At 38.1% G+C, this 19,252-nt stretch overlaps 1 protein-coding gene and 1 long non-coding RNA gene across 2 annotated transcripts in view; one reads left to right on the plus strand and one right to left on the minus strand.

Annotated features, from left to right (window-relative positions):
- Picalm (phosphatidylinositol binding clathrin assembly protein) overlaps positions 1 to 10,333 on the minus strand; it is a 186,906-nt gene extending 176,573 nt beyond the window's left edge. Inside the window, exon 1 of the mRNA XM_087212108.1 lies at positions 10,291 to 10,333. The gene's annotated coding sequence lies outside the window, so the exon portion shown is untranslated. The remainder of the gene's footprint in view (positions 1 to 10,290) is intronic.
- LOC147827843 (uncharacterized) overlaps positions 1 to 19,252 on the plus strand; it is an 83,964-nt gene that overhangs the window by 36,196 nt on the left and 28,516 nt on the right. The window lies entirely within an intron of this gene.

The raw sequence follows: 19,252 nt of genomic DNA on the forward strand, positions 1-19,252 counted from the left end.
ATTGTACAAATGAGATTCATCTGGAATTATAAAATTAGTAGTAGAACTAGGACTTCAGTTTAGGTCCTGAAAGTCCAAAATTCTAATAAATGAACTTCTTGCCCTTTAAAAATGCAGACGGTACTATGCTCAATTTTGACTCTATCACACATCTCTCTGAACTTTAGTTTTTCTCATCTGTAAAATAAGGGTCAGAGTGCCTACCTCACAGAATATTGAAACTAATGGAAATAATGTAGGTAAAGTCCCTTCAGTAAAGTGGTGAACAAAACACACTGGGAATCCTGTCCTCCTGGGGTTTGTGTGCAGGTATTAGGAGGGGGAGAGTGAGAAGCAAACGTTCAATAATTGCACACTTGACTATCCGGTTTCAATAATTAAAAATAAGAGGAAAACACTGAACATTTTGCAGTGTGCAGTGGAGTGGCCTAGTCTAGTATGAAGCCCAGGGGAAGCCTCTCTAGGCAATGACACCTCAGCCGAGACCTGAAGAACATGTGACAGATAATGTGGGTGTGGGTGGCAGCAGATAGTGTTCCAGGCACAAGGAGCATTGCTGATAAAGAAGCTCGGTGGTCTTGAGGAACAAAGGAATGATTTAAGTGGCCGGAATGTAAAGAGGTCCCAGAAGTATGATGTGACAGGATATAGTGAAGTAGCAGCTCTGAAGGTCAAATTAAAAATTTTGAACTTTAACAGCAATGAAAAGCAGCCAAAGATATTTAGGCAAGGGAGCAATTTGATTAGATTTCAGCTTTTAAAATTTCTAGTTCCTAATGAGGAAGTTGAGATCTTTTTTAAACAAATACTTAGTTTTTTAAACAAATACTTCCCTAGCACCCCTTTACACTGTAAAGAGAGTTTGTTTCAAATGTAACATCAGAAAACATAGAACAGAGCAAGTGCCAGATTCTTCTTTTACAACTTTCAAGAGCTAAGGCAAACTACCTCAAAGGCTGCGTCTGCTCTTGCCTCCTCAGGCAATTGCTTCTCTGTGTGAGCAAAGATTAACTTCTAAATCCTAAAAGTATGTTGAGAACCAATCTGATATTTATGGAAAAATCACTTACCCATTTTTTGTTATTGTTTTTGAACAAATGAACAAACATATATTAAGCATTAACTATGTACCCAGCACCATATTTACTGCTAGAGGTAGAAAGAGATAAGATAGAGGCCCTGGGGCTGGGGATTTAGCTCAGTGGTTCCGCTGCCTGCCTCGAAAGCACAAGGACCCGAGTTCAATCCCTGGTACCAGAAAAAGAAAGAGAGTCACTATATTCTAAGAACTTAGTTTGGAGTAGAATAGGCCATAAGAATAAACAAATAATCACAGTAGAGTAAGACCCATCATAAGAAAAGAAGCAGTAAGGAGTTACAGAGCTAAAAAGAAAGTTTTTAGAAGAAGTAATTAGCATATAATGTGTGCTCAGTAAACACATGCTGAAGAATTTTTTTTTAAGTTCAAGGGAGTCCTAAAGGATGATGAGAAGCTTAGTAGGTAGAGTAAGAGGAACAGTGAATGAACCAGAGCATAAATACCTTTAAAATGTTTTTTTCTTTTTGGAGACTATTTTATCATCTATAAACTTGATGGATCTAACAGGAGAGATTATTAGAAAGGAGGCCACATAAATCCTAGGACAGTAATCCCAGTGAAAGATGAAGAGGACTTGATGTTCACTGAACACTAATTGGAACTATACTTGGTTTCCTTAAGTTTTACTCAGTAGTACAGTATGTGGCTTGTGTTATCTGTATCTTGTCATGAATGAATGCCTTGCTTCCCTCCATAGGGTGGTAACTGTGTCGTATAATGAAATCCTTACAGCACTTAATTCTATGTTCTGCAACCCATGCACATCCATCATAAATTGATTCACTGAGCTGGAGTGGAAGTGGGAAAGCTGCAATGAGGAAGGAAGGAGAGGAAGGGAACCAAGGATGGCAATGATGATCAAGGATTAGTGTTATCTTGATGTTTTTCATAAGTGTAATAAACAAAGAATGAGTTCATGATTTAACTGAATAATTTTTAAGATAAAATCATTAAGGATATGCAGTACTGTTTTCAATAGTGAACGGTTATAATTACCTAAATATCCAGCAATAGAAACATTACCAAATCAATCAGGTACAGTATAATCCCAATGATAGAATTTAATAAAAACAATGATTTTGAAATATGTTCTCTGCTGTAAAGAAGTCAGTAACCTGTAGTTCTGTTTAAAATGAAATATATACCAATTGTTATGCTCTGAACTATTCTATTTTTGTTAAAAATATATGCACAAAAAGCTTTGAGATAATTTTATACAAGAAGTTTACAGTGGTTTCTGTATCAGTGGGATATAGTTGTGCTTTCTTTTACTTCTCTATTTCCTAATTTTTCTGTAAGAAAAAATAATTTAAAGAGCTATTTTTTTTTTTTTTTTTTTGGTACCGGGGATCAAACTTGGGTCCTTGTACTTGTGCAGCAGGCAGCGAAAACACTGAGCTAAATCCCAGGCCCTAAAGAGCCTACTTTTTAAAGTGTAAATAAAATGAGAAAACAGCTAGGAGCCGGGGGGGGGGGGGGGGGGGCGGAGAGACACAGGAGACAGACAGAGAGAGAGAGAGAGAGAGAGAAATATGTTTAATAATGGATGGGGATAAGAAAGAAACAAAGTAGGAAAAAAGAGTTGGGATTTTTAAAAAGACTTTTCTATTTTCCAGAAAGTTAGAGAGAAAATATTTTTGTTCTCAGAGCTTTTCAGTATGTTTCCAAGCCATCAAATTCCTAAATATAACCAAAGATGATGATTTTACAGGCCAGCCAATGTAAACATAGTAGACATGGCATTGGAGCTGCAAAAGATCTTTTAAGTTGGCTGTATTTTACTTTTCGCAAAAGTTTCCATTTTAGGTTCCTTTTAAAATATACCCTTTCCCCCTTCATCATGACTTTAAAATTTCAAGAAAATGCAGAAGAAATTTAACATAATATTTGGGAAGAAGTATGTGGAAGGAAGGAGCAAGAGGGAGGCGTTAGAAGGTTAATCCCTTGGGCGAGAAGGGGAAGGGGAGGATTTTTTTGATAGCCTAAACTTAGAGTGGCACTGCTTAAATATTCAGATCACCTAAGTTCTTCTTAAAATGTGTATTAGGTTAGAGCAGTTGGGGTGTCACTCCTGGATAATACCCTTATGTTCCTGATCCACAAATAACTCTGAGCAACAAGGCCTTAGAATCCAGGCATTTGTTCTTGGTTGCATTTCACATTGGCAGCCTCTGGTTTGTAATATCCTCTTTCTAAAATACTAGTTTTATTTTTTTGGTCAAAATATTAAATAGTGGAAACTTTTCAGACAGTCGTTTTACCAGGAACAAGGTACATTTCAAGGCACTATGCATGGGACTAAATCGGGAAATAGAATATGGAATGGGCTGGTGGCCCTGATACACAAATGTTATTTGGTATAAAGGGTGTGTTGCTGTGGGGAAGCCCTGGTCTGCTGTCTGAAGACCTAGCTGCAGTCCTAGCAATCATTAACTAACTATGTGCTTTGTGCCTGTCAGTTCTCTCTGGTTGTCTGTTTACCTTTCTGTTAAGTAAAAGAATTGGTCTACATGGCTTCTAAAATCTTTTAAACTCTAAAACTTCGGCAATCTATAAAAGAGATCCTATATCAATAGCAAGGGTGAAAAAAAAAGAATGTACCACCACATACATAGCTGCCAAAGATCCTGTACATATGATATTATAATGGTGGAATTTCCCTTTTGTCTGCCCAGAGGCAAAAATGTTATTAGAGTGAGAAACAGGGAAACTTGCCTGGTGTGAAATCCTAGTACTCTGACTTCCCGATTTTGGCAATTTAGAGTATTGGAAATCTGTCCCAGTCCCTGTAAAATGAAGCAGGCCCCCTATAAACAGGCTCTCTTTAACTCTCACTGTAGCACTAACAGCTTTCAAATCTTAGGATCCTCAATCCTCAATTTAGGGCCACCCTCCAGTTTTACCTCATTCCCTTAAAATGGACAGCAGCTAAATTCTGCATCCTCTTGAGCTAAAGGTCCTAGCCAAATGGCTTGAATTCTCTCTGTGAACAAATTCAATCTTCACAGCAACTCAAACCCTCCTTAAGGGTCCCCCACTACACCCCAAGTCTCTTAGCACTGCAGACTCCATTCAGCCCTGTAGTAGCCAAGCCTCCAAGAATTGTCCAGGCTGTAGGTGATACTTCTTTCTTTGTGCTTTCAGATAGTCCCATCTGCAAAGCAAGGGTCAGCCTTTATTTTGACAAGCACAAGGGTGGGAAAGGAACCTGCTGAAGTGAGATCACCTACTCAGACTCTAAATCTTGCAGCACCATCACATACTTCCACAGGCTTGCACTCCTTGACTTTTTCTTTTTTGGGGGTAGTGGTGGTGGTGATGCTAGGGATCAAGCATAGGGCTTCACAAATGCCAGCAGATGTCCTACTATGAGCTATGTCTCCACTTTCCTTGACTTTTAATTTATTACACATGCCTGGTGCTATTCTAACTTACAAGTCACCTACAAAATTGCCAGCTTCATCGCTTCTCGGCCTTTTGGCTAAGATCAAGTGTAGCAAAATTGCCAGCTTCAGATAGTTTCCTATGATTTGCCTAAGATCCTGTGAGGGCAGCCAGACTGCATCCACATTCTTGAGGCCTCTCTCCCAAGTAGACACTTTTCTTGAGGTGGCCATTTGACCCTATTGTCTTTAGGAGTTATTTTTCCTTTGAGCCTCAGCATAGGCTTGCCTGAATAATGTGGCTGGCTGGTACAAAGGCTGCTTTTTACAATGGTCTTCCTCAGAATTTCTGGTGTCTGGAGAGGACTTCCTTTCCACCCACAGTTAATTAGCAGTATCAGAGCATTTCCTTTTCCTCAACGGAAGGTCTGTCCCTGCCCCTGAGGCCAGGCAGAGGGGATGGCAGGTGTGGCTGAGTGCTCCCTGAGGTTAACCTCAAACTTAGGCTTCAGGTCTTGTTTGGTTGGAAGCAATGTAAAATGCAGGGTTAGCTGTCAGTCTGGGCAGAGTTGGCAAGCAGGCACATGTCCCTGGCAAGCCAGCAAATTGTTTTTTAGCATCCCAATCAATTAAGGGGACCAGAGAGGAGGGTGAGGAACCTATGTGTATTTGACACATTTGTGAACTGTTTCTACAACAAAGACTTCAACAACAACAACAACAGAGTGGAGCTTTATATATCTGAATGAGAAGCACACAGAAGAACCTATGGTCAGGAGGAAAAATTTCATGTGTAATTGTGTAGTACTTCAGTTCTCCCAGTTGAAATGCTGGGTGTGTTAAGGATGACTGTGGGCATTCCAGTGTGGTCAGTGTGAGGAAGAGGAGGAAGGAGCTCCTAGGAGGACTGGTGGCAGAACTCTAGCCAGACAAGGAAGCAGGAACCTGAGGAGCACTATGTGCCACTTTTCCATGCTGGTTCCCATTTTTCTTCTATTTAATTGAAGTACTGGCACCTATAGGAGGCCTTCTTGTCCCTATTTCCTCCTCCCACTTCTCACTGTAGGTATTTCTCTTGATACGTGTCACCTGTCTTTCAATTGGTTAGTACACTATGGTACTATAGTATGCCAGAGTAGTGAGTTAATTGTAATTAACTGCTTTACCTACCTGGTCTACTCCAGACCTGGACTCTGTCAGTTACTAGATGTGTTGCCTTGAGCAAGTTGCTCATTCTCGCTGGGCCTCAGATTCTTCACTTATAAAATTGGAATAATACCTACCTTTTAGAGTTGTTGAGAGGATTAAATGTGTTCAAAGATATGAGGGTCTTAGAACAGTGCCTGACACCTCGTATACAGTCAATAAATATTAGCAGTTAATTTTATTTGTATCCCCACTTCCTAGTACAGAACATATGGTAATATGTCATGAGTCAGTGGTTTTTGTCTCTCACATGCATCAAAATTGCTTGAGGAGCTTTAAAATATATGGGCCTGAGTTCCATTAAAAAGTCTGATTAAAGGGCAGGGGATTTAGTTCAGTGGTTTCGCTGCCTGCTGCGCAAGTACAAGGACCCGAGTTCGATCCCCAGTACCAAAAAAAAAAAAAAAAAAAAGATGTTGGTAAAAATCTGATAAATGTAAAATCTGGTAAAATCTGATAATGCCATTTTGGGAAAAAAACCCTGGGTGGTTTTATTATATAGTCAGGTTGAGAATCAATGTCATAAATGTTCAATGAATATTTAAGTGGATGAATACACCAAATGGGATCAGAAAGAGCAAATCTATGTTATCCCATCTTTAGGGATCTCAAGGCCAGATTCTCTTTCAAAAAGTTGGCTCTTCCTTGGGCAACAACAAGAGAAAAACATGACAGAGAACATAATAGAATATGTGAAAGAAAGAATCACAATTTTAATCATTTCAAATATTAAGATTTTGAAGAAATAGAAAAGTGACAAAAACCATATGATTATCTCCATAGACACAGAAAAAGCATTTGACAAAATCCAACATGCATTTATGATAAAAACCCTACAAAAAATTGGAATAGATGCTCTCTACCTCAAACTGATAGAAGCCATCTATGAAAAACCAACAGCCAATATCATACTAAATGGTCAAAACCTGAAATCCTTCACACTAAAATCAGGAACAAGACAAGGATGTCCACTATCACCACTCTTGTTCAATATAGTTCTGGAAACATTAGCCATGGCAATTAGACAAGAGAAAGAAATAAAAGGAATAAAGATAGGTAATGAAGAAGTCAAATTGTCATTATTTGCAGATGACATGATACTCTATATAGAAGACCCAAGAACTCCACCAAAAGTCTTCTAGACTTAATACCAAATTCAGTCAAGTAGCTGGTTACAAGGTCAACACACAAAAATCAATAGCTTTCCTCTACACCAATGACAGACTCACTGAGAGAGAAAAAGGGCAAATAATTCCTTTGACAATAGCATCCAAAAAACTGAAATACCTAGGAATCAACCTAACAAAAGAAATCAAAGACCTCTTCTCTGAAAACTATGGCACTCTGAAAAGAGAGATTAAAGATGATATCAAAAAATGGACAGAAATCCCCTGCTCCTGGGTAGGAAGGATTAATATAGTGAAAATGGCCATACTTCCAAAACTGCTATATAGATTTAATGCAATTCCAATTGAGATCCCAGCAGCATACTTCATGGACCTTGAGAAAGCAATTCTAGGTAACAGAGACATGACATGGCAGAGGGTATCACAATCCCCAACCTGCAACTGTACTACAAAGCTACTGTGATAAAAATAGCATGGTACTGGCAAAGAAACAGACTTGAGGATGACTGGAACAGATTAGAAGATGCAGAAACAATGCCAGACACACTCAGCCATCTCATCTTCGACAAAGGAGCCAAACACCCTCACTGGAGGAAAGATAGCCTCTTTAATAAATGGTGCTGGAAAAATTGGGCTTCAACTTGCCAAAGATTAAAACTAGACCTGTATCTCTCACCATGCACTAAACTAAAATCAAAATGGATTAAAGATCTAAATATTAAAATAGAAACTCTGAACCAGTTGGAACAGAGGTTAGGTAAAACCCTTGAAGACATCGGTGTAGGAAAAGATTTTATGAACAAAACCTCAGTTGCTCGTGAACTAGCACAAACAATCATTCAACAAGTGGGATCTCTTCTTATTAAAAGGCTTCTGCACAGCAAGAGAAACCACCAGCAGTGTGAAGAGACAACTCACAATGTGGGAAAAAATCTTCACCTGCTCTTCCTCAGACAAAGGTCTACTATCTCGAATTTATAAAGAACTTAAAAAGATCAGACCTCCCAAATTTAAAGACCCAATCCAAAAATGGGCATCTGAAATGAACAGACATTTCTCAGACAAAGAAGTAGAAATAGCAAATAAATACATGAAAAAAGGTTCAACATCACTGGTCATTCGAGAGATGCAAATGAAAACAACACTGAGATTCCACCTCACTCCAGAAAGAATGGCTGCTATCATGAAATCAACCAATAACAAACGCTGGCAGGGCTGTGGGGAAAGAGGAATCCTGCTCCACTGCTGGTGGGAGTGTAGACTGGTGCAAGCACTGTGGAAATCAGTATGGACATACCTCAAAGAACTAGGACTGGAAGTCCCATTTGACCCCGCTATTCCACTGCTGGGGATCTTCCCCAAAGAATTAAAAGAATCATACCACAGTGATATATGTGCACCCATGCTCATAGCAGTGCAGTTTGTAATAGCTAAAACTTGGAAACAGCCCAAATGCCTATCAACTGGAGACTGGATAAAAAAAATGTGGTTTTTTAATAAAATGGAGTACTACTCAGCCATAAAAAATGAGAAATTAGAGACATCTATTGCTAAGTGGACGCACACTGAGGCGATACTCTTAAGTGAAATAAATAGGACACACATGTGTAAATACCGAATAGTTTCTCTAGTGTGAGAAACTGAAAGTGTAAATAAGGACTAAATGTATAGTAGGCAATGTGAAATAGGAAGAAAAGGGGCAAAAGGGAAGGAAGTGGGAGGGCTAGGGGAAAGGATAGAAGGGAATGGGATTAATATGAGAAAATGGAAAAATAGGAACAAAATCTTTGTAAATAGGGAGGACTGGAGGGGTTGAAGGGAGGGCTGGGCAAGGGTGAAAAGTAAGAACCAAGAGAGACTATGTAAAGGTGCAAATTTCCAATGATGAATGTCATTATGTTGTATACCTAAAATGTAGCAATGATTAGAATGAATAATCGATAATGTAAAATAGGAAGAAAAGGTCCAAAGGGGTAGGGGTAGTGGGAGGGGCAGGGGAAAGGAAAGAAGGGAAAGGAAAAATGCTGAGAAATGGAAAAAATGGAAATAAAGTCTTTGTAAATAGGTAAGGGTGGAGGGCACAAAGGGATGGCTAGAAATGGGGAAAAAATGAAAACCAAGATGCATTATGTAAAGGTACAATTCCCAATGAGAAATGTAATTGTGTTGTATACCTACAATGTACCAATAAAAGAATTTTATACAAAAGAAAAGAAATAGAAAAGCAATTAGCTAGGAGCTAATTTAGCAATCAGTAGGTATTTCCTCTTGTTCTCTCTTCTGATTATGCAGACTTATTGCTTAGAGTTGCTATAACAACTCCAGCCAGAAGGTGAACTTTGACCTCCCCTCCAGTTATGATTTTGATCTACAACCCAATCTTTAGCGGACATTGTAAAAATTTAAAGATCTCAAATAAAGCAGTTGCACCTTTCCAATGTATAATTATGTGCATAATAGTAACATAATTGTAATTAATGGTTTTACATAGCTGGCCTACAAAATTTAAACTGCCAGAGCTTGTAGAACATTAAGTCAGGTACTTTAAAATAGAAAAAAAAACTACAGCCAGGACCTCCTTTCAAGGAACTTTCAGGGAACTTACATATTAATAAGATGAAGATACTAAAAACCAGAGAAAACAAATATAACAGAAACACTTAAACAGTGTATAACAGTGTAAAGAGGGCTATGAAGTCAGACTTGGGGTATACTTCTTACAGGCTGTGTGACTTCGGTTAATTTAGTTAACTACCTTGAATATCAGCTTCCTCAGCTATCAAATGTAGATTTACATGCCTATATCACAGATTTGTTGTGGGAACTCAAAGCAAAAATTTATGTGTCTAACACACCATTAAATAAAATTATTTTCATTAACAAAGAAGCTATCTTGCAACAGCACACTTTATTTCAGAAATTTCATTATCAAAAGCAGATATGATGTGGAAAAGGAGAAGGCAAGTCAAGATGGAGAATTAAGCACAAACACATATACCTGACCTCCCACCAGTGATCCCTTAAAAGACGGAAAAAATTATTTAAAACTGTAAGTGTCTACCAGCATACAAGAAGCAAAGTAGAAATTACGATAAAAATCTGATAAAAAGCAGTTATGATAAGAGTAACCCAGAGTAGAATATTAACACATTCTGAAACACTCTTCAGGGAAAATCACTTTGAAGGCAGAAGTAGAGAATCCCTAAGCTTAGTGGAAAGGCGCATAGGAGCTGTGAATCAATCATCAGGGTTATTAATCTTTAAACTGCCCTTGGAATAACAGAGCTGTCTCCTCCTTCCTTCACTTCAGAGAACTTCAGTGTGTATGTGGCAGGGGGTTATTGATAAGAAAGTGAATATATGTCTGGAGAGGGCACCTGCTAGGGTACAGCAGCCTGAGATAAAAAGAGAACAGGCTTGGAAGTAACCCCTGCCACCTGCCATAGACACCGAGAGGAAAAGCCCAAGCACCTACCTGGGCTGTTAGCTACAGCTTCATCAAAGTAAAGGCTTCCTTGTGAGTATTTTCACAAAGGGATGAGTGACAGAAAGGAGGGAGGTGCTCCCCTAGCCTGCCCCTTGCCTGCTCTGGGGACCTTACAGGGGGGTCTGCCACTCAAAGTGTCCTACTTACAAAGTCCAGACTAACCATCTAGTCCTCAGAGGAGCCTGTAGAGAAAGAGATGTCTCAAAACTGAGGTTACAAACTTAAACAACATACATACTAATTAACCTATCCTGCAAATATAGGTATGAATGGAAAACCAAGGATCACCAACTACTTGAAAAAATTCAACAGCTCTACAGAGCTGACCCCAGAGAACAGACAGACAATTAATGGTACAGAAAACAACATTTAAGAAATTGTAAAACAGCACCATTTTTAGAAAGTGCATGAGAATACTGTAGCAGATTCCTAGAAAAAGGAACAAATAACTGCTATGACAAAGGAAAAACAAAAAAATTTAAATATAGTAGTAAAATTAAAGCAGTAGATAGGATGAATAATAGAATGGTTATAGGAATGATAAAATATAACTCAAAAACTAAATGATATATCCCTGGCTTTACTGAAGAGATCAAGACTGGAAAATTCGAGAGAAAATTAAGACTGCTGTGGACTGAACTGTGCCTCTCTCTCTGTACCCCCTGACCAATTCATACTTTGAAGCTCTACCCTCTGATGTATTTGGAGATTAGGGTCTGCGAGGAGGTGATAAAAGTTAAATGGGGCATAAAGGTGGGATCTAATTCCTCATAAAAGGTGGAAGAGTCACCAGAATTTTCTGTCAAGTGGGGTTATGGCCAGAAGGCAGCCATCTGCAACCCAGGAAGAGAGCCCTCACCAGAAATTGAGTTGGCTAGCACCTCGGTTATGGACTTCCCAGTCTGCAGAACTGTGAGAAATTGAATTTCTGTTGTTGAAGCCACCCAGAGCGGTGAGCTGATTCTTTGGTATTTTGTTATGGCAGCCCTAGGAGACAATAGGATGGATTCAGAAGGCCTCCATTTATTCAAAAGAAGTGTCTGGAGAGAACTGAGAATTGATAGGGAGGAGATTCACAAAGAAATAATAGCAAATGTCCTCAACCCCAGCAAAAGGCTCAAGACTTCAGAGGGGCCTACCAAGTGTCAATAAAAATCCTTAGGCAAACCTTAGGGATGTTTCAGAATAAAAAAGGATGAAGAGAAAACCATAAAGTATTCAGGGAATAAAGACAAATTACCTGGGCTGGGGATTTAGCTCAGTGGCACCACACCTGCCTCACAAGCGCAAGGTCCTGAGTTTGATCTCCGGTACCGAAAAAAAAAAAAAAAAAGGAACAAACATGAGATTTTCAAACATGAGGTTTTCATACTTCTGAAAGATAACTCTTGATTGCTGGGCAATAATGAAGCAATAACCTCAAAAATTGAAAGAAAATAATTTTGAGCCTAGAATTACTTACCATGTTAGCCATACTAGCATTGAAATAAGAGAGCAAATTTCTTTTCTCTTATTTCCTACAGACAATGTAGGACATTTTTTGACCTACAAGGAATAAGAATATTTACCTCCTACTTCAGAATATGCTGCCATGAAAAAAATAAATTAATTCAAGAAAGGACAATATTGTGTACAAGCAAAAGTAATGAAGAAAAAAATAGCAAGCTTACAATTGTTTAAATAATTTTAATGCCCAATATTGAAAAATAATAAGCTAGAATTAAGTTCCAAATGAAGAGAATACAAGAAGTGTTGGGAAGAATATTATGGGAAAAACATGGATTCAACTCATACAAGCAACAGAATTTATATACTTAAACCTAGAAAAAAATATCTTTTATGATTTTGCTAAAAAACAAAAACTGACTGTAGAGACAGCATGTTTCTGGATGGAAGATTAGTACTGAAAATATATAAATTTTCATAAATAGGGAAGGGTGGAGGGCGTGAAGGGAGGGCTAGGAATGGGGAAAAAATAAGAACCAAGATGCATTATGTAAAGGTACAATTCCCAATGAGAAATGTAAGTGTGTTGTATACCTACAATGTACCAATAAAAGAATTTAACACAAAATAAATAAATAAATTTTCATCAAATTGATCTTTAAGCCTAATAAAATCTCAATTAAAAACCTAGGAGTATTTTTTAGTGAAACTTTGTGAGCTGATTCTAAAGCTCCCCTGGAAGTGACAGATGGCAATGAAAACTATGAGCTAACAACAGGCTCAGCAAATTCATTCTAGAATCCGGAAACAAGTGTGTGCATGTATGGGAATTTGTTAGAGATGGTGGTGACATTTAAGATTGAAGAAAAAAATGAATTGTTCCGTAAGTCACACTGGAAAATTAGCTCAGTACTTGGAAAACAAAAATTACATTTCTACCTCAGACAATGTACAAGATAACTTTCAGCTTGAGTACAGAGCTAAATGAGAAAAATTAATATTCAGAAAAAACTGAATATTTCTGTAACACTGTAATAAGGAAGTCTCTCTTCTGTCACAAAACAGAGACAGTATTATAACAGAGAAGATGAACAGATTTTTTCTGGATAGTTTTATTTTTTCGCTTACAAAAATAAGAGAAAATAGTGCAATGAAGCCCTCAGTACACATCATTAAATTATAACCATCAATAGAATAATGGCCAATCTCATTTCATCTCACTGCATCACGTTAATGCAAATCTCAGATATTATATAATTTCATTCATAGGTATAGTTACCACATCTAAAAATATTAATAATTATTTAATATAATTAAATATTCAGTTTAACTATTTTTTAAAATTGACTTTCATACAACAAAGGTACTATAATGAAAGGTTAAAAAAGAGTGAAAAGGATAAATATTTGCCAAATGTATAGTAAAGGATTAGTATCCTTTATATATTAAGAATACTTCAAATGAACAAAAAGATTACATAATTTTTTAAATGGACAAAGGAGCTGAATAAGTAACAGAGGAAAAAAGTATAAGCAGTCAATAGACATTTAAGAAGTCCACTCTCATGAGTACACAGGGAAATGTAACAAAATAAGAACAGAATATTTTTCATCCTTCAGCTTGTTAGAGATAAGTAAAGTTATTAAATCCAGCATTTGCATAAGTTCAGGGAAAATGGCACTCTCAAACTCTGTGGGAGTATCAACTTGTATGGCAATTTTTGAAGGTCAAGGAAGTGTGTATTAAATTTCCCATTTTCAGCTACCTAACCTGGAGAATAACTTGCATAAGGGCACAATGAGGCTCATGCAGCACAGTGGTGTAGAGTGCAGACCTAGTGCTGTGGTTCAAATCTCAGCTCAACCACTTATTAGTTACAGATATTTCAGTGAGATCAACCTTAGTTGTCTCAGCAGGCAACAGAGATGGTAATATATAGTACCTATATCATAGGGTTATTTTGAGAACTAAATGAGCTACTGCATGCAAAATTACTTAGAACAAAGACTAGTACAGACTGACTAACAAAAGATGCTTATTAGTCCAGCATGATGATTCATGCCTATAATTCCAGAATTCTGGGAGGCTGAGGCAGGAGGACAGAGAATTTGAGGCCAGCCTGAGCAACTTAGTGAAATCTTGTCTCAGAATAAAAAATTTTAAAATGGCTGGTTCAATGTAAAGGCCTGAGTTTTGATTCCCAGTATCGAAAGAAAAAAAAAGATGAGTACTATATTATTGTCATACATCATATTATTGTCATACATCATGTATATGGATATTAGATATTATGTAAAGATATTAAACATTAGGTAGCTTCCGATATTGTGTCACTGGAAATAAGTGATAATGTGGTGTTTGCAGTGGCACAGAATTATCACTTATCTATTAATATCACTATTATATATTAATTATCATAAATATCTATTAGTAGGATAATATTACAACCATACTATTTGACTGTTAATAAAAAATAAAGAACTATGTTGATTTCACGTGCTGTTTTGGAAAAATCCAAAAGACGGATTGCTAAGTGGTGGTGAGGGGAAAATCAAATTAAAGAACAATATGACAGAATGATCCCCAAATAGAAAATATATACACATATGTATATATTAGGCTTGTATACATTGGTAAACCAAGGTAAGACAATTCAGGGGCAACCATCTAACCTGGACATAGGCAGTAAGAGGATGCATCAGCTGAGGTTAATTTAAAGCAGTAATTTTAAACAATAACTTGAAAGCAACAATAAAAAGTAATAAAATCTACTTGGTCTATATTTTATTATCACTATGTGCTGTGACTATAAATGTGAAAATAATGTCAGTTATAACACATTTAGCTCTGCCAGGGCTGGCTACTCCCTTTTTCTCTAACCTCTAAGTCTTTACTTCACTGGATGTTCTGATATGTGGAAGTGCATAGAAAAACTTAGGGCAGATATTTATATGTACCACTTAATAAAGAGCAGATAATTTACAAAGGGAAGAGAGGTTGAATGGGGTTTGCAAGATTTTTATTTTCTACTGGTTAATTAAATTTTTTTGCAAAGGACATAGTAATTTATTTATAATTACTTGTATAATTGTTTTTCATTTGACCAAAGAAATAACATAGTAGGCAAGAGGACTAATCTTAGGAAGTCAGAAACATGGAGTGCAATGATAGAATATTCCATGCCCTCTGGTATTTTAGATCATAGGTTAGATATAGTAACTGCATTTTCAGAACTAAAAACCAGAACCCAATGCCTGCCAAAGGATTTTTAGTGCAAGTCTGAGTAGGATAGCCAGGGTGGGACAGCCAATCTGAATGTCAAAAAAACAGAATTTCTTCAACAATCTGCTGGTCAATTATTACAAACAGACTAAAACTAAGTCTGCCCAAAAATCCCCAAGCTTGTTCTTTTCGGATCCTGTTGGAATTGAATTCCTCCTGAACTAATACCAGTTTAAAGCCCAGCAGTTTGTCCCAAGTTGAAGGCCTTGCAGCCTTTGCTTCCCTGAGATCTCCCAGGAGCCCGGAGGGACATTCCTACTTCTCAGGTGTCTCAGTGGCATCTCCAAGCATAATATCTTCTCTCACCTGTTAGGCTAGCTGTCTTCCTGACTCTCATCCTCTAGTTCTCTCTTAGTCTCCCCTTACCCCAGACTGAAGGGCAGCAGAGTCAGCCTGGGCTTGGGCCTATGATACCAGTCCTGCTAAGACTAGCACAAACAGTTCCAGACACAGAGTAAGCTGAAGTCACCGATTTGGAATTGCTGGAAACCAAAAGGAGGAAGGTGATAGGCCCAGAGATGAGCATTTACCAGGAAATCAGACTAAGGAGGCAGGGTGGGGATTGAGTAGAAAGAGAAATTGGAGCAGGACTGAGAGAACATCTTGAGGCCTGAAAAGGAAGTAAGAGAAAGTTAAGAACTATATGTAGACTTGTTTATAAGTATGAGAACGAATGACTGTGACAGAAATATCAAAGTAAATGCATAGATTTATCACTGAATGGAACAATTAAATGTTCCAGTGGGCCCTAGATTTTTTTGCTGCAAAACCGGGAAAGAACATTTGTCAGAAAGACTTGTTCCCACCCAGGCTGTATGATATGGAGCAAGTGCCTTAACTCCCTGAGTTTTACCTGTAAGTTGCGTCCTTTTAAATATTTAATGAGTTCAGGTAAGTAATGCTTTCAGTCTAGGGTTCAGTAAATCTGAAATTTTTTCCCTCCATAAAAATGTTGTTAATGGTAAAAGCTCACCTGCAGGTGCTCACTGCCCGTTTCATACTCAGTGTGAGCAGTGGATACACCAAATAAAAGTTTAATGTCATAACTAACATTATTGAGTGTACCTCATTTGCTGCTATATTATAAACCTTTTGCAGTATTCAGGCCTCACAATAACTCTGTGTAGTAGGTAATATTGTGATTCCTGGTTTTCAACTGAGAAAATTAAGGCTCACAGAAATTAATTGATTTGCCCAAGGCAAATATCTAAAAAGAGGCAGAAGAAGGATGGAGATCCATTGCTAATTGTAAAATGCATGCTCTCCACCACTGTACTGGATTTCTTACCAACAATAAGGCAAAAAATAAAGAAAAAGTAAAGCGAGTGAATGTCCTAGCAGACGCATTAATGGAGATGTATAGGGCACCCCCTCCATTTTCAGGAGCAGCTGCTGGCAAAGGCTTTCCAGAAATCTCCCATTTAACAACAGGATCCAGGGAAAATGCTACTGCCAAAGTGAAATATTAACACCCCCTTCACCCCACCCCCTCCCACCAAAGATGGGTGATGACACCTGAGAGGAAGCTAACAACCATCCCAATAAAGCTGTGGGCTGGGGCATTGCCTCATGTTATGAAAGTATCTTGAAATCAAGGAGGGTAATGTGGTAATAACTCCAAGTAGCAGGGCAATGGGTCAGCAGGCAGTCTGAAACAAGCTTAGTCAAAGTTTGCTCATATGCCTGCAGCTGTATGCACTTTGATTCCAAATGTTCTGTCCTGATTCTATGGGCAGAAAGCCCTTGGAGAGTCAAAGCACAAAACAAAAAATTTACTACTGTCAATTTAATAATGCCAACAATATTAGAGATTTTCATTAGGGATATAATTATCACCACTATTTCATTTATCTACTTACTCATGTATTTATCTAAGAAACACAGAGAACCTACTATGCTCCAGGTCCCGTATTAGGTACTGAGACAGCATAAGGAGTCCCAGGAACTTATATTTTAGTCAGGATACAGCAGAAAATGGGTTCTTCTAAAGCAATCAGGGAAGAGCTCTGCTATCAAGGAGGGCCTGCCCCAGGCAAAAGTGTTCTTTCTGCAAGGAAGCGATGGTGCCAGTGGGAAGTCAGAAAACATCTTCTACAATGTGCAATATAGAAAGGACCCTTGAAAAGTAGTTCAGATCTCTCATTGTTTAGAAAGAAAAATCATAGACCTAAGTTATAAAAGCAATTAAGACTACTTATGATAAGTACCCACTGAAACTCTACCCTCATAAGGAAGGCAGGCGAGAATTCTACCACTGAACCACCCATGTGCCAGCTTTCATAAGGAAGGAAGGAGTCTGAAGGAAACAGGTATCACTCTCAGTCAAGGAAGCCTCCCTGAGAATTAAACTGAGCTTTCATGGAAAAATAAGTCATGCACATGTGTGTATTTGTGCAAGTGTGTGCTCATGCATGCCCATTTAGGGAAAATGTCTTGTGTTTAAATGTTGATTAAGTTATTTTTATTTAACTTTTACTTATCGATCACAAAAAAGTCTTCAGCCCCGCAATTTTTTATTTTATTTTTTGTCTGTTTGTGATGATCTACTGATTGATATGATGAGTTGTACAGACTCTTGAGTCAGATAGACCTAGAATCAAGTCCACGCTCTCTCACTTTCTTGCTGTGTGATCTTAATATCCCCTTCTGTTGGATAAGGATATTTTTGTCTACCACAAGATTATTATGAGCACTAAATGAGATAATATATGTAAAGCATGTAGCATAGGGCTTGACACTCAGGAAATATTTGATATAACTTCATACATGTGATCCTTACTTGTATTGACACTATAACATTTTCAGTGTTCCCTTTTCCATGAATACTTTCATCAAACAGTTAGGCAGCGTGCCAGGCACCACGGTGTATACTAAACATAGAGCTGTGCACCAGACAGACACATTCTCTGCCCACTCAGGACAGTCTAGAAGGGGGTCAGACATGTAAACACATGATTGATGTACAACGTGAGGTGTGCTAAAAATACAGGCAGGTAGTAGTTATTGGTGGTCATCTCAAGTGGGGCTATGGACTTGAAGGGCCACATCAGAGACAGTGGGGCCTGACCTTACCAGGATGCAGACATCCAGGAGACCCACCAACAAACTCATTACCGCTCCTGAACAGCTCTAAGCTTGTTCTGCTTTATCTACAATGTAATTTTCATTTAACAGCAGAAAAATTGGAATTTTAAAAACTTTTCTCTTACTAGTGTAGTGGACAACAGAAATGGTGAAAATCTGTAAATATGCACCTGAGCTTAAGCGTCAGTCAAGAGGTGATTCATTATGAGTATGCCAGGTCTCTGCAGGCCTCCTCACAACACAAAAACATCTAAAATCCTGTTTAATGCTTATTAAAATCCCAAAATGGGAAATTAACAATTTTTACTTTCCATTCCAGATAAGAAAACCAAGGCAAGTTCTCAAGTCTTAGTAACAGAGGAGCTGGGGCTCAAGCAAATGTATTCAAACTCCTAGTTCAAGGCTCTTTTTGTAAATCTCAAACTACTACCTTTCCCTAGTGCTAGGCACCTAGGTTTGGGCTCCAGATACAATTCTCAATTCCAGCAGGGACACATACAACAAAAGAGAACAGTCTAAGACAATGCTCAGACCTGTCCAAGGCAGAGATTCTACCTGTATATTCCACCTTACTGTCACACTGAGTTCCAGTAGCTGATTGTCAGGAGTAAGGTCAAAGGTTTTTCAGTATCTTTTTTTTTTTTTAATGACAGGCATCGCTGTAAAATAGGTTGTTTTATTAGAGTCAGCTTCAGTTTGCATATCTTTAAAACAGGAAAATAATTACAGTGATGATTAAGTGAGAAAGTGTATTTTTAAACAGCTGGCATATAACAAGCATGTAGGGCTAGGATTTAGCTCAGTGGTTCCACCACCTGCCTCGCAAGTGCAAAGACCTGAGTTAGATCTCTGGTACCAAATAACAACAACAACAAAACAAGCATGTAAATATTCTTTTTCCCTTTAACTCTCCTATACTCCTATGGATCATTTTTCAGGACAAGAACAGAGATCCTTTAGGGAGCCTCTCCTGTCCATGTAAGCTGAAGGCTTTGCAGCAGCTGTGGAAGGAGAAAGAGAAAAAGAAACTTCTCAGGGTTCTGTACAGACTCTAGCCTGAAGGGAACTCTGCAGCAGGATCTCTGCCTTATGTCCTAAACTCAGTGGAGCCAAAGACCTCTGCCCTTAGGGGACAGGC

This window comes from Heterocephalus glaber, unplaced genomic scaffold, assembly GCF_053883595.1.
Source record: "Heterocephalus glaber isolate CG9 unplaced genomic scaffold, H.glaber_assembly_v1.0 deba00001429, whole genome shotgun sequence".
Classification (NCBI taxonomy): Eukaryota; Metazoa; Chordata; class Mammalia; order Rodentia; family Bathyergidae; genus Heterocephalus; species Heterocephalus glaber.